Source organism: Lutra lutra, chromosome 8, assembly GCF_902655055.1.
Source record: "Lutra lutra chromosome 8, mLutLut1.2, whole genome shotgun sequence".
In the NCBI taxonomy this organism is placed as follows: Eukaryota; Metazoa; Chordata; class Mammalia; order Carnivora; family Mustelidae; genus Lutra; species Lutra lutra.
In genome coordinates this window covers 26,255,107-26,268,451 of record NC_062285.1, presented here as the reverse complement: position 1 = coordinate 26,268,451, position 13,345 = coordinate 26,255,107, and the positions used below count along the sequence as shown (strand labels likewise).

Here is a 13,345-nt window from a genome sequence, read left to right as displayed (position 1 = left end):
GACAGCTATATGTAGAAGAATGAAACTCGACCATTCTCTTACACCGTACACAAACATGAACTCAAAATGGATAAAAGACCTCAACATGAGAAAGGCCAGCCCTTTAGATGAAGTTCTTGAACCTAGGTGAGGTTCGGTGGGGTGAGGTTCAGAGCCGATGGCTAAGAAAGAATTCCTAAGACATCTTTGGTGCAAAAAGGTGGTTTATTAGAGCACGGGGACAGGACCCGTGGGCAGACGGAGATGCTGCCCTAGGGATGTGAGGAGTGGCTGGTTATATACACAGGAGTTGGCTAGGTGAGGATAAAGGGGTGTTCAGAAGGGCTATTGGGGTAAAGAAGACTGTCAGGATATTGAAGGCCTGGTTACTATCAAGCCAAGGCCACTTTCCCTCTAATGATGCACTAACATAAAGACAATTGGGAGTCTCCTGGTGGAATGTTACATTCCCGCTATCAAGCATCCTTGTTAGTGAGATTTAGGTTTAGAAGAGATTTAACTTTATTTACTTTTCCTTCTGCCTCAGCCTCCTTCAGTTTTTATGGAAGGGAGGGTGACATTAGGACTTGAGGAACTCAGTTATGTGCCTTTGGAAATTGGGCTATTGATAAGGTAACTTCTTTCTTGTAAATCTCAAGGACATTTAAAAACCAGGGGGGAATCCTGTGTTGCAGGATTGTGATTTCTGCAAGTTAACCATTTGTTTTTCTATTAGGGCAGCCAGAAGTGCCTGAGGAATGTCACACATATTAATAGGGGAGCAGGTGGAGAGGTAGAGCAAGGTGCCAGCTTTTGCTTTGTCCTCAGCCAGCCTCCTGCTCCCTTAACACTTTGGCCTTCATCTTTGGGTTCTCTATCCTTTTTCCATGATTCCTCCCCACCCAGACTCTCAGATTTTTTAGGTTGACAGTAATGTCCTGGGCCTTCCCCCCTTAGTTCTTCACCTCATCGCCCACAAATTGATCATCCCAGGGCTGGAACCTGATCCTGAACTCGTTGACTGGGTTGCCAGGGGTCTTCAGGAAAGCGCTTATGTTTATCGTAGTTTAAAGTGAAGTATCTGGCCTTTGGTAGGTAAAAGAAAGAGATTCTCCATCTTTCTGCTCTAAGAAAAAGGGCTCCTGGACCTGGCATGGGTGAATCCGTGAGTCCTTACCGCCCTCGCCTGGTGGAAAGTGGGCACTGCAAGTGTAAATTCAATTCAGGCCAACCCAGATTATTTCAAGGTCAAGGCATTTACCCACACAGGCCCTGAAAGTTTTTGACTTCCCTGACCAATGGGAAAGACAGTGAGATGAGACTACCTACACCTGCAGTTTTAACGTTCCCCCCAAATACCTCGTTTTACAAGTGTGTGAGAATCCCAGCCGCTCTACTGTGAGCTGGTTTACGTGGCTGGTTGTTCAGAGAGACGAAGGAAATCTTTGAATGCTTCCAATTATTGTCTGCCTCTTTTAAATTAAAGGATGATGGGTTTAAAATGTCTCATTGAAGATCCCATGGGGGATTTAGAACAATAATTTCTCCATAGGTCATTTGATGAATGTTCCCAGTTTTAAAAAAACAGTGATTTGGATTATTTGGAAATTCCTTAAGTACACATCTTTAATAATTGTGCTATTAAAATAAAAATATCTGAGACCATTTGAAATGGAACACTAATGAAACCAACATTATCACAAGAATGATCATTTCTTTCTCCTTCAGCTTTCCTTATTTATTCTTATTAAAGTTGGACCTTTGAAGGTCACTTCAAAATCACCTTCAAGCAAAATCCTCTTCAAGCAATGTGCTTGGTTTCCCCAAACACTGAAAGTAACCTTGAAGACAAATACTGAAACACAACGATTTTCAAAACCATCTGAGGAATACTTCTCCCCAGATGTGTAAGAAGTTAAAGAAAATGATTTTTTAACAATAGCCATATTTGAGCAGCTAAAACCAAACTCACGTGACCAAAGAAACTTGAATTAAATTGTTTAAGAGTTGTGCACACCTATGACCATTTCTTAAAGATTTTATTTTTAAGTAATCTCTACACCCAGCTCAGGCCAGAGCTCACATCCCGGAGACCAAGCGTCTCATGCTCCACCAACTGAGCCAGCCAGGTGCCCCAAAACTCTTTCATTATATGAAGGAGAAATTGCAATGAATCCCAGATTCAAATATGCCATTCTTTCCTGAGAAGAAGAGATGATCGTATCCCAGTAATTTAGCAGCAAGGTTTAAAGTTGGTCAGATTCATTCGTGCATCAAACAGAAGCCAGCATCTTGGCCAATTACCTGCAGCTCTCCCCACCCTGGACTGTCTCAGCTGCGGGGGCAGTTCGGCGCTCCCAGTGAAGGGCAGCCCTCCCCTTGGGCAGTGACCCCTACCTCCTGTCTTGACTATTCCAGAACCTTGTTCAAGCGATTCTCCCTTCTTTTCCACCCTGTTGGCTCCCCTCTTCCATCATTAGCATAGAAGCCTACTGCTAGCACTGCATCTCTTGGAGGCTCCCTGGTGATACCATTTCCTCCAGCTCTCACTCACACATCTCTCCATTCTTTCCGCAGCAAAGCTTGAAAAAATTGTATACATTCCCTGTCTCCACTTTTTCTCCTCTCCTTTTCTTTGGAAGCCAGTCAATCTTCCATTCCATCCAATGGGACGATCAAAGCAAACTAGTGATTACCATGTGGGGCACCCAAAGTTGGATTCTCATTTTGAAGCTTATTAGACCCCAAGCATCACAGGACCCAGCAAAACACATACGCAACTTCCCTCCCTGTTCCTTCTCAGCCTCCTTCACTGGGTCTCCATCACCCCCAGGCTCCTTTGACAGCTCTTTTCTATACACACAGGTTTCCCCAGTAATCTCCATATTGTGACTTTAATTTCCTCCTGTAAACTGATGATCCCCAAATTTATATCTTTGGCCTGAACTCTCCAGAGGATTCCAGACCGTTCTTCCACATCGTCTATTCCTGAACTTCTCCCCTCAAAAGTCATGCCCACCCACAAAAAAAAAAAAAAAGGTGTGTTTATGTCCTAAACCCCAAAACGGGTGAAAGTGACCTTGTTTGGAAAAAGTGTCCTTGTGGGTATGATTAAGGATCTCAAGATGAGATCATCCTGGATTGTTTGTGTGAGCCCTCAAACCCAAGGAAAAAATCTCTCCAGGTGACGACATCTGACTATCCCCACTCCTTTTCTGCTGAGCACCGCTGATCTCTCATATTTTGCGATGAAACTGAGAGAGGGAGGAAAGAAACAAAAAAATTGGAGGAAAGGAAGGGAAAAAAACAACACACATGTACCCAGGTACACACTCCACTCATTTCCATTTTTTTAGACCCAAATTACAATTTCAGAATCTTTCCCATAAAGATCATGGCCTTCTTACATGAAAATAATTAAAAAAAAAAAAAACAGGGTAAATCTAATTCTAGGAGCACAGATATAATTAAGCTATGTGTTGTAGCTAGAAGACAAGACTTCTATAAAACATTTCCACACAAAGAGACACAAGTATATTTTCTCTGAGCCGGTTTCCGGTATAAGCCATAATTAAAACTAGTCTGAGGGACTGACAGGGTGTGCGCTGCCCAGATTCGTGATCTTTCAGCATGAACTGGAACCTCAAAGATACATATGTATCAATCCAGCAGAAGATGAAAGGATAAAATTACCACTTACACAATTGTTGGGGTTGAGGAATGTCAAGAGGCCTGGGGTAAATTACCTAGCATGAAGTGAAGAAAAATCAACCCACAAACCTTTGCACACTCCTTGAGCACCTCACTTGTGCAGGGCTGTCTGCAAAGTAGAGGAAAATAGTGGACAGCCACCCTTTCTGTGAGCAGAGCGTTCACGGCCTCGCTGGGGAGAAAGACAGTAAGATTCTCGCAAGGGCAGGCAAGCTGCAGGTGGAACTTCTCCCCAGGGCCTTGTGAGGCCAGAAGAGAGGGAGACAGGCACCAGGAGACTCTGCAGAGGGGAAGCAGGGTAAATGGTCCTGATTTCAAATTGCCCAAGAATGAAGAGACCTGTCAGTCCTGCTGGAACATTCAGCCTTCCATGGCCCCTTGTGTATATTCCAGCTCGGCATTTATAATCTTCATATATGTACATATGTTTGGGGCGTCTGGGTGGCTCAGTCAGTTAAGCATCTGCCTTCGGCTCAGGTCCTTATCCTGGGGTCCCAGTGGGGAGTCAGCTTCTCCTTCTGCCTCTTCCCCTCCACCCACTTGTATTTTCTCTCACTCACTCTCAAATGAATAAATAAAACTTTAAGATATATATATATCTTGGGGCGCCTGGGTGGCTCAGTGGGTTAAGCCACTGCCTTCGGCTCAGGTCATGATCTCAGAGTCCTGGGATCGAGCCCCGCATCAGGCTCTCTGCTCGGCAGGGAGCCTGCTTCCTCCTCTCTCTCTGCCTGCCTCTCTGCCTACTTGTGATCTCTCTGTCAAATAAATAAATAAAATCTTTAAAAAAAAAAAAGATATATATATATATCTGTAATAGAGCTTGAAGTCCGGAATTGTGATGCCACCAACTTTGGCTTTCTTTTTCAATATTCCTTTGGCTATTCAAGGTCTTTTCTGGTTCCATATAAATTTTAGGATTATTTGTTCCATTTCTTGGGAAAAAATGGATGGTATTTTGATAGGAATTGCATTAAATGTGTAGATTGCGCTAGGCAGCATAGACATTTTCACAATATTTGTTCTTCCAATCCAGGAGCATGGAACATTTTTCCATTTCTTTGTGTCTTCCGAATTTCTTTCATGAGTACTTTATAGTTTTCTGAGTATAGATTCTTAGCCTCTATGGTTAGGTTTATTCCTAGGTATCTTATAGTTTTGGGTGCAATGGTAAATGGGATTGACTTCTTAATTTCTCTTTCTTCTGTCTTGTTGTTGGTGTAGAGAAATGTAACTGATTTCTGTGCATTGATTTTATATCCTGACACTTTACTGAATTCTTGTATAAGTTCTAGCAGTTTTGGAGTGGAGCCTTTTGGATTTTCCACATAGAGTATCATATCATCTGCGAAGAGTGATAGTTTGACTTCTTCTTTCCCGATTTGGATGCCTTTAATTTCCTTTTGTGGTCTGATTGGTGAGGCTAGGACTTCTAGTACTATGTTGAATAGCAGTGGTGATAATGGACATCCCTGCCGTATTCCTGACCTTAGCGGAAAAGCTTTCAGTTTTTCTCCATTGAGAAGGTTATTTGCGGTGGGTTTTTCATAGATGGCTTTGATAATATTGAGGTATGTGCCCTCTCTCCCTACACTTTGAAGAGTTTTGGTCAGGAAGGGATGCTGTACTTTGTCAAATGCTTTTTCAGCATCTACGGAGAGTATCATGTGTTTCTTGTTCTTTCTTTTATTAATGTGTTGCATCATACTGATTGATTTGGAGATATTGAACCAACCTTGCATCCCTGGAATAAATCCCACTTGGTCGTGGTGAATAATCCTTTTAATGTACTGTTGAATCCTATTGGCTAGTATTTTGGTGAGAATTTTCACATCTGTGTTCATCGAGGATATTGGTCTGTAGTTCTCTTTTTTGGTGGGATCCTTGTCTGGTTTTGGGATTAAGGTGATGCTGGCCTCATAAAATGAGATTGGAAATTTTCCTTCTATTTCTATTTTTTGGAACAGTTTCAGGAGAATAGGAATTAGTTCTTCTTTAAATGTTTGGTAGAATTCCCCTGGGAAGTCGTCTGGCCCTGGGCTTTTGTTTGTTTGGAGATTTTTGATGACTGTTTCAATCTCCTTAGTGGTTATGGGTCTGTTCAGGCTTTCCATTTCTTCCTGGTTCAGTTGTGGTAGTTTATATGTCTCTAGGAATGCATCCATTTCTTCCAGATTGTCAAATTTGTTGGCATAGAGTTGCTCATAGTATGTTCTTATAATTGTCTGTATTTCTTTGGTGTTCGTTGTGATCTCTCCTCTTTCATTCATGATTTTATTTATTTGGGTCCTTTAACTTTTCTTTTTGATAAGTCTGGCCAGGGGTTTATCAATCTTATTAATTCTTTCGAAGAACCAGCTCCTAGTTTCCTTGAATTGCTCTATTGTTTTTTTGTTTTCTATTTCATTGATTGCTGCTCTGATCTTTATGATTTCTCTTCTCCTGCTGTGTTTAGGGTTTCTTTCTTGTTCTTTCTCCAGCTCCTTTAGGTGTAGGGTTAGGTTGTGTACCTGAGACCTTTCTTGTTTCTTGAGAAAGGCTTGTACCGCTATATATTTTCCTCTCAGGACTGCCTTTGTTGTGTCCCACAGATTTTGAACCATTGTGTTTTCATTATCATTCATTATCATTCAATTCCATGAATTTTTTCAATTCTTCTTTAATTTCCTGGTTGACCCATTCATTCTTTAGAAGGATGCTGTTTAGTCTCCATGTATTTGGGTTCTTTCCAAATTTCCTCTTGTGATTGAGTTCTAGCTTCAGAGCATTGTGGTCTGAAAATATGCAGGGAATGATCCCAATCTTTTGATACTGGTTGAGACCTGATTTAGGACGAAGAATGTGATCTATTCTGGAGAATGTTCCATGTGCAATAGAGAAGAATGTGTATTCTGTTGCTTTGGGATGAAATGTTCTGAATATATCTGTGATGTCCATCTGGTCCAGTGTTTCATTTAAGGCCTTTATTTCCTTGTTGATCTTTTGCTTGGATGATCTGTCCATTTCAGTGAGGGGAGTGTTAAAGTCCCCTACTATTATTGTATTATTGTTGATGTGTTTCTTTGATTTTCTTATTAATTGGTTTATATAGCTGGCTGCTCCTACGTTAGGGGCATAGATATTTAAAATTGTTAGATCTTCTTGTTGGACAGTTCCTTTGAATATGATATAGCGTCCTTCCTCATCTCTTATTATAGTCTTTGGCTTAAAACCTAATTGATCTGATATAAGGATTGCCACTCCTGCTTTCTTCTGATGTCCATTAGCATGGTAAATTCTTTTCCACTGCCTCACTTTAAATCTAGAGGTGTCTTCGGGTTTAAGATGAGTTTTGTAGGCGACATATAGATGGGTTTTGTTTTTTTATCCATTCTGATACCCTGTGTCTTTTGATTGGGGCATTTAGCCCATTAACATTCAGGGTAAGTATTGAGAGATATGAATTTAGTGCCATTGTATTGCCTGTCAGGTGACTGTTATTGTATATTGTCTCTGTTTCTTTCTGATCTACTACTTTTAGGGTCTCTCTTTGCTTAGAGGACCCCTTTCAATATTTTCCGTAGAGCTGGGTTGGTGTTTGCAAATTCTTTCAGTTTTTGTTTGTCCTGGAAGCTTTTAATCTCTCCTTCTATTTTCAATGATAGCCCAGCTGGATATAGTATTCTTGGCTGCATGTTTTTCTCGTTTAGTGCTCTAAATATATCATGCCAGCTCTTTCTAGCCTGCTAGGTCTCTGTGGATAAGTCTGCTGCCAATCTAATATTTTTACCATTGTATGTTACAGACTTCTTTTCCAGGGCTGCTTTCAGGATATTCTCTTTGTCACTATGACTTGTAAATTTTACTATTAGGTGACGGGGTGTGGACCTATTCTTCTTGATTTTGAGGGGGGTTCTCTGAACCTCCTGGATTATGATGCTTGTTTCCTTTGCCATATTGGGGAAATTCTCTCCAATAATTCTCTCCAATATACCTTCTGCTCCCCTCTCTGTTTCCTCTTCTTCTGGAATCCCAATTATTCTAATGTTGTTTGATCTTATGGTGTCACTTGTCTCTCGAATTCTCCCCTCGTGGTCCAGTAGCTGTTTGTCCTTCTTTTGCTCAGCTTCTTTATTCTCTGTCTTTGGGTCTTCTATATCACTAATTCTTTCTTCTGCCTCATTTATCCCAGCAGCGAGAGCCTCCATTTTAGATTGCACCTCATTAATAGCTATTTTGATTTCAACTTGGTTAGATTTTAGTTCTTTTATTTCTCCAGGAAGGGCTTTTATATGTCCTGAGAGGGTTTCTCTAATATCTTCTATGCATTTTTCAAGCCCAGCTAGAACCTTGAGAATCATCATTCTGAACTCTAGATCTGACATATTACCAATGTCTGTATTGATTAGGTCCCTAGCCTTTGGTACTGCCTCTTGTTCTTTTTTTTGTGGTGAATTTTTCCGCCTTGTCATTTTGTCCAGATAAGAGTATATGAAGGAGCAAGTAAAATACTAAGAGGGTGGCAACAACCCCAGGAAAATATGCTTTAGCCAAATCAGAAGAGATCCCAAATTGTGAGGGGGGGAGAAAGGGGATAAAAAGAGGTTCAGAAAGGAAAGAAAAAAATCAAAGAAACAATTAAAAAAAGAAAACCAATACTGAAAAAATATAAAAAGGAAAAAATATATATATATTAGATAAACTAGTTAAAAAACGTTAAAAAAGAAAAGGGTAAAAGTTAAAAAAATTTAGCAGAAGGAGAGAAAAAAAATTGAAAAAGAAAAAAAGAATTAAATTAACTGCAAGGCTAAAGAATCATGGGGAGAAAGCCATGAGTTCCGTGCTTTGCTTTCTCCTCCTCTGGAATTCCGATGCTCTCCTTGGTATTGAAACTGCACTCCTTGGTAGGTGAACTTGGTCCTTGCTGGGTTTCTTGTTGATCCTCTGGGGGAGGGGCCTGTTGTAGTGATTCTCAAGTGTCTTTGCCACAGGCGGAGTTGCATCACCCTTACACAGGGCCGGTCTGAGTAATCCGCTCGGGTTTGCTTTCGGGAGCTTTTGTTCCCTGAGTGCTTTCCGTAGAGTTCCGGAGGACGGGAATGAAGATGGCGGCCTCCCGGTCTGGCCTGGAGGAGCCGAGAGCCCGGGCCCCACTCCATAGTGCGCTCTCAGATACAGCGCCCAATTACTCCCGTCACGCTGGCCTCCGGCCGCTATCCGAGCTGACTGAGCCTGCGACAGGTTCAAGGTAACCCCGGGCTTAGAGCTCACTCCTTGGCTCTGTCTCTGTAGCCGGCTTCCCCGTTCTAATACCTGCAAGCTCTGCGACACTCAGACACCCCTGATCCTTCTGTGACCCTGCGGGACCTGAGGCCACGCTGACCCCGCGTGGGCTTCACCCCGGTTAAGCGTCTGGAGCGATGTCCCTCAGCGGAACAGACTTTAAAAGTCCTGATTTTGTGCTCCGTTGCTCCACCGCTTGCCGGGAGCCGGCCCCTCCCCCCGCGGTCTATCTTCCCGTCGCTTTGGATTTACTTCTCCGCCAGTCCTACCTTTCAGAAAGTGGTTGATTTTCTGTTTCTAGAATTGCTGTTCTTCTTCTTTTCATCTCCTGTTGGATTTGTAGGTGTTTGCAATCTTTAGATAAGCTATCTAGCTGATTTCCCGCTACCTAAAGTAGTCTCAGCCTGCTACTTCTCCGCCATCTTGACTCCCCCTAATGTTGTTTCGTCTTATGGTGTCACTTATCTCTCAAATTCTCCCCTCGTGGTCCATTAGCTGTTTGTCCCTCTTTTGCTCAGCTTCTTTATTCTCTGTCATTGGGTCTTCTATATCGCTAATTCTTTCTTCTGCCTCATTTATCCTAGCAGTGAGCGCCTCCATTTTTGATTGCACCTCATTAATAGCTTTTTTTATTTCAACTTGGTAACATTTTAGTTCTTTTATTTCTCCAGAAAGGGCTTTTATATCTCCCGAGAGGGTTTCTCTAATATCTTCTATGCCTTTTTCGAGCCCATCTACAACCTTGAGAATCGTCATTCTGAACTCTAGATCTGACATATTACCAATGTCTATATTGATTAGGTAACTAGCCTTCAGTACTGCCTCTTGTTCTGTTTTTTTGTGGTGAATTTTTCTGCCTTTTCATTTTGTCCAGATAAGAGTATATGAAGGAGCAAGTAAAATACTAAAAGGGTGGCAAGACCTCAGGAAAATAATGAAATCAGAAGAGATCCCAAATCGGGGCAGGGGAGTGGATAAAAAGTGGTTCAGAAAAAAAAAAGAAACAATTAAAAAAAGAAAACGAATAAAGAAAAAATATAGAAGAGAAAAAAATATATATATATATTGATAAACTAGTTTAAAATGTTAAAAAAGAAAAGGGTAAAAGTTAAAAAAATTTAGCAGAAGAAGAAAAAAGAAATTGAAAAAAAAAATTAAATTAACTGCAAGACTAAAGAATCATGGGGAGAAAGCCCAGAGTTCCATGCTTTGCTTTCTCCTCCTCTGGAATTCTGCTGCTCTCCTTGGTATTGAAACTGCACTCCTTGGTAGGTGAACTTGGTCCTGGCTGGATTTCTTGTTGATCTTCTGGGGGAGGGGCCTGTTGTAGTGATTCTTAAGTGTCTTTGACTCAGGCAGGTGGAATTGCACCGCCCTTACCCGGGGCCAGGCTGAGTAATCCGCTCGGGTTTGCTTTCAGAGCTTTTGTTCTCTGAATGCTTTCCGTAGAGTTACAGAGGACAGGAATGAAAATGGCGGCCTCCCAGTCTCTGGTCCAGAGGAAACGAGAGCTCGGGCCCCACTCCTCAGTGCGCCCTCAGAGAACAGCGCCCAATTACTCCTGTCTCCCTGGCCTCAGGCCGCACTCCGAGCTCTCCGAGCCTGCGACCGGTTCAAGGTAACGCTGTGCTGAGAGCTCGCTCCTTGGCTCTGTCTCTGTAGCTGGCTTCCCCGTTCTAATACCTCCGAGCTGTGCGACACTGAGACAGCCCCGATCCTTCTGGGAACTTGCAGGACCTGAGACCACACTGACCCCACGTGGTCTTCACCCCAGTTTAGCCTCTGGAGCGATGTCCCTCAGCGGAACAGACTTTTAAAAGTCCTGATTTAGTGCTCCGTTGCTCCGCCTCTTGCCAGGAGCCGGCCCCTCCCCCCGCGGTCTATCTTCCCGAAGCTTTGGATTCACTTCTCCGCCAGTCCTACCTTCAGAAAGTGGTTGATTTTCTGTTTCTAGAATTGCTGTTCTTCTCTTCGATCTCCCGTTGGATTTGTAGGTGTTTGCAATCTTTAGATAAGCTATCTAATTGATCTCCTGCTACCTGATGTAGTCTCAGCCTGCTACTTCTCTGCCATCTTGACCCCATTCCCCTCCCTACATATTTTTTATTCAGGTTTTTTGTCTTTTTGTTGTTGAGTTGTATGAGTTCCTTATGTATTTTGGATAGTAACTCATCAGATACACAGTTTGCAAATGTTGTCTCCCATTCGGTAGGGTGCCTTTTCTTGTTGATGGTTGATGGTTTTCTTTGATGGGCAGAAGCCTTTTGGTTTGATGGAGTCCCATTTGTTTACTTTTGCTTTTGTTTCCCTTGCCTTTAGAGTCATACCCACAAAGATGTCAGTAAAGCACATGTCAAGGAGTTTACTGCCTGGGTTTTCTCCTGGGAATTTTATGGATTCAGGTCTTACATTCAAGTCTTGATTCATTTTGAGTTAATTTTTGTGTGTGGTGTAAGACAGTGTTCCAGTTTCATTCTTTTGCATGCGGCTCTCCAGTTTTCCCAGCACCAGTGGTTGAAGAAACTATCTTTTTTCCATTCGATGTTCTTGGTTCTTTTGTCAGCATAGACGAATTGTTCATGTGTGGGTCTTTTCTAGGCTCTCAATCTGTTCCATTCATTTGTGTGTTTGTGTTAGTACCAGTAACATACTCTTTGACTATAGCTTTGTGATATAGTTTGAAATCAGGGAGGGTGATACCTTTCCTTTTTATCCTTAAGATTGCTCTGGTGGTTTGGGGGATCTTTTGTGATTCCATACAAATTTGAGAATTATTTCTTCTACTCTGTGAAATATGCGATTGGAATTTTGATAAGTATTGCACTGAATCAGTAGATTACTTTGGGTAGTGTGGATATTTTAACAGTATTCATTCTTCTTATCCATGAGCACAAAGTATCTATCCCTTTATTTGTGTGTTCACAAATAGAAGAGGAAACTTCCTATTCACTTTGGTAGAAGGGCATACTTTCTATTCGCTTTGGTGGGCACTTTGAGTACCTCCTATAGTCCTTTGAGGTTAGTCTCCAGGCAAATAAAACAGTCTCCCAGGATAAATAACCTTTACACTGACTGTGAAACCAGCTGTTCCTCATCCTGCCCAGGTGCCCTGATAGTCCCCTTCCAGGTCTTCATTTTGCTGCTGACCTTCGCTCCCACCTTTTCCAGGTGGGTGTACACAGACAAAATGATCCGTCCTAAGTCATCCCGGGGCTGTCTTGGTTCCACATCTAGTCCTAGGACACGGAAAGGATGGCTGGGTGTTTGTGAAATGAATGAATGGACAAGAGGACACAGGACACAGATAAAATGGGCGATGAAGTGCTTCCTGATTGACTCATTGGCAGGTGCTCAAAAATGCATAAGGGAAGTAACAAATTGTGCTATCTGGTTTTCCTATTGAAGTTTATTTTTTCTAATTTATTTTACATTTGAAATTAGTTTGAAAAGCCTTTTTGGTGGAACAGGGCTCCATACATGCTGTTTGCACAGGCTTTCCTCGTGTACATTTTATGTCCAATTATTCCGTAATGCAGTTTCCTTGAGCCCTGTCAGGGATAGTCTTGCCTTCTTCAGTTTCTAGCTGGACCTGAGCTTAAATAGGCTGCCCTCACAAGGAAACTGGCAAAAACAGTGAAACTCGATTTAGGAAAACCTGTGCCTAGCAGATTAACAAGAAAGAGACTCTTGTTATTTCTTAGCAAATTGTTGTTTTTAAAAATCAAGACTATGTCTCTTTGCTGCCCCCAATTGTGTACAAATCTGGCGCTGAATAAAATAAAACCCCCCTTAATGAGGCCCCAAGGTGGCTCAGTGGATTAAGCCTGTGCCTTAGGTTCAGGTCTTGATCACAGTGTCCTGGGATTGAGCCCCTTGTCGGGCTCCCTGCTCATGGGGCTGTCTGCCTCTCCCTCCGCCCCTCCCCACTGCTCATGCATGTGTGTGTGTGTGTGTGTGTGTGTGTGTGTGTGTGTGTGTGTAGGTCTTTCTCAAACAAACAAACAAACAAATCAAATCTTCAAAATAAAATAAATTCTCCCAGTTCATGCCCATTAGAAACCTAAACTATCTAAAATTGTCCCTGTAGTTTGAAAGAGGTTAGGTTTTGTTCATAAATGCGGAGGGTTTTCAGCTGCCTTACCCGATGAAAAATAGCAGATGAAACCACCTTAGTCTTCCTCCTTCAGGAACAGAGAAAAACAACTTGGAAAGATCCGGTCTTTTTTTTTTTTTTTTTTTTTTTTTTTTTTTTTTTTTTTTTTAAGGAGGCTGTCTAGGTTGGAGAAGTCATGCAAGGAATCCTGTGTCAGAGCACAAGCATCTCCCTTCTTTCTACTCCACAATGCCCTTCATTACACGTGCCTGTGTCAGATGGTGTTCTAGATCTTAGAGA

General features: G+C 42.1%; 1 long non-coding RNA gene across 1 annotated transcript; it reads right to left on the bottom strand.

Moving 5' to 3' along the window:
* Nucleotides 1-1,695: 1,695 nt before the first annotated feature.
* Nucleotides 1,696-4,117, bottom strand: LOC125106047 (uncharacterized). Its single transcript, XR_007129212.1, has 2 exons — nucleotides 3,726-4,117; nucleotides 1,696-1,820 (listed from the first exon to the last, which is right to left on the bottom strand). It is a non-coding gene; the product is annotated as an uncharacterized LOC125106047 (long non-coding RNA).
* Between the last annotated feature and the right edge of the window lie 9,228 nt (nucleotides 4,118-13,345).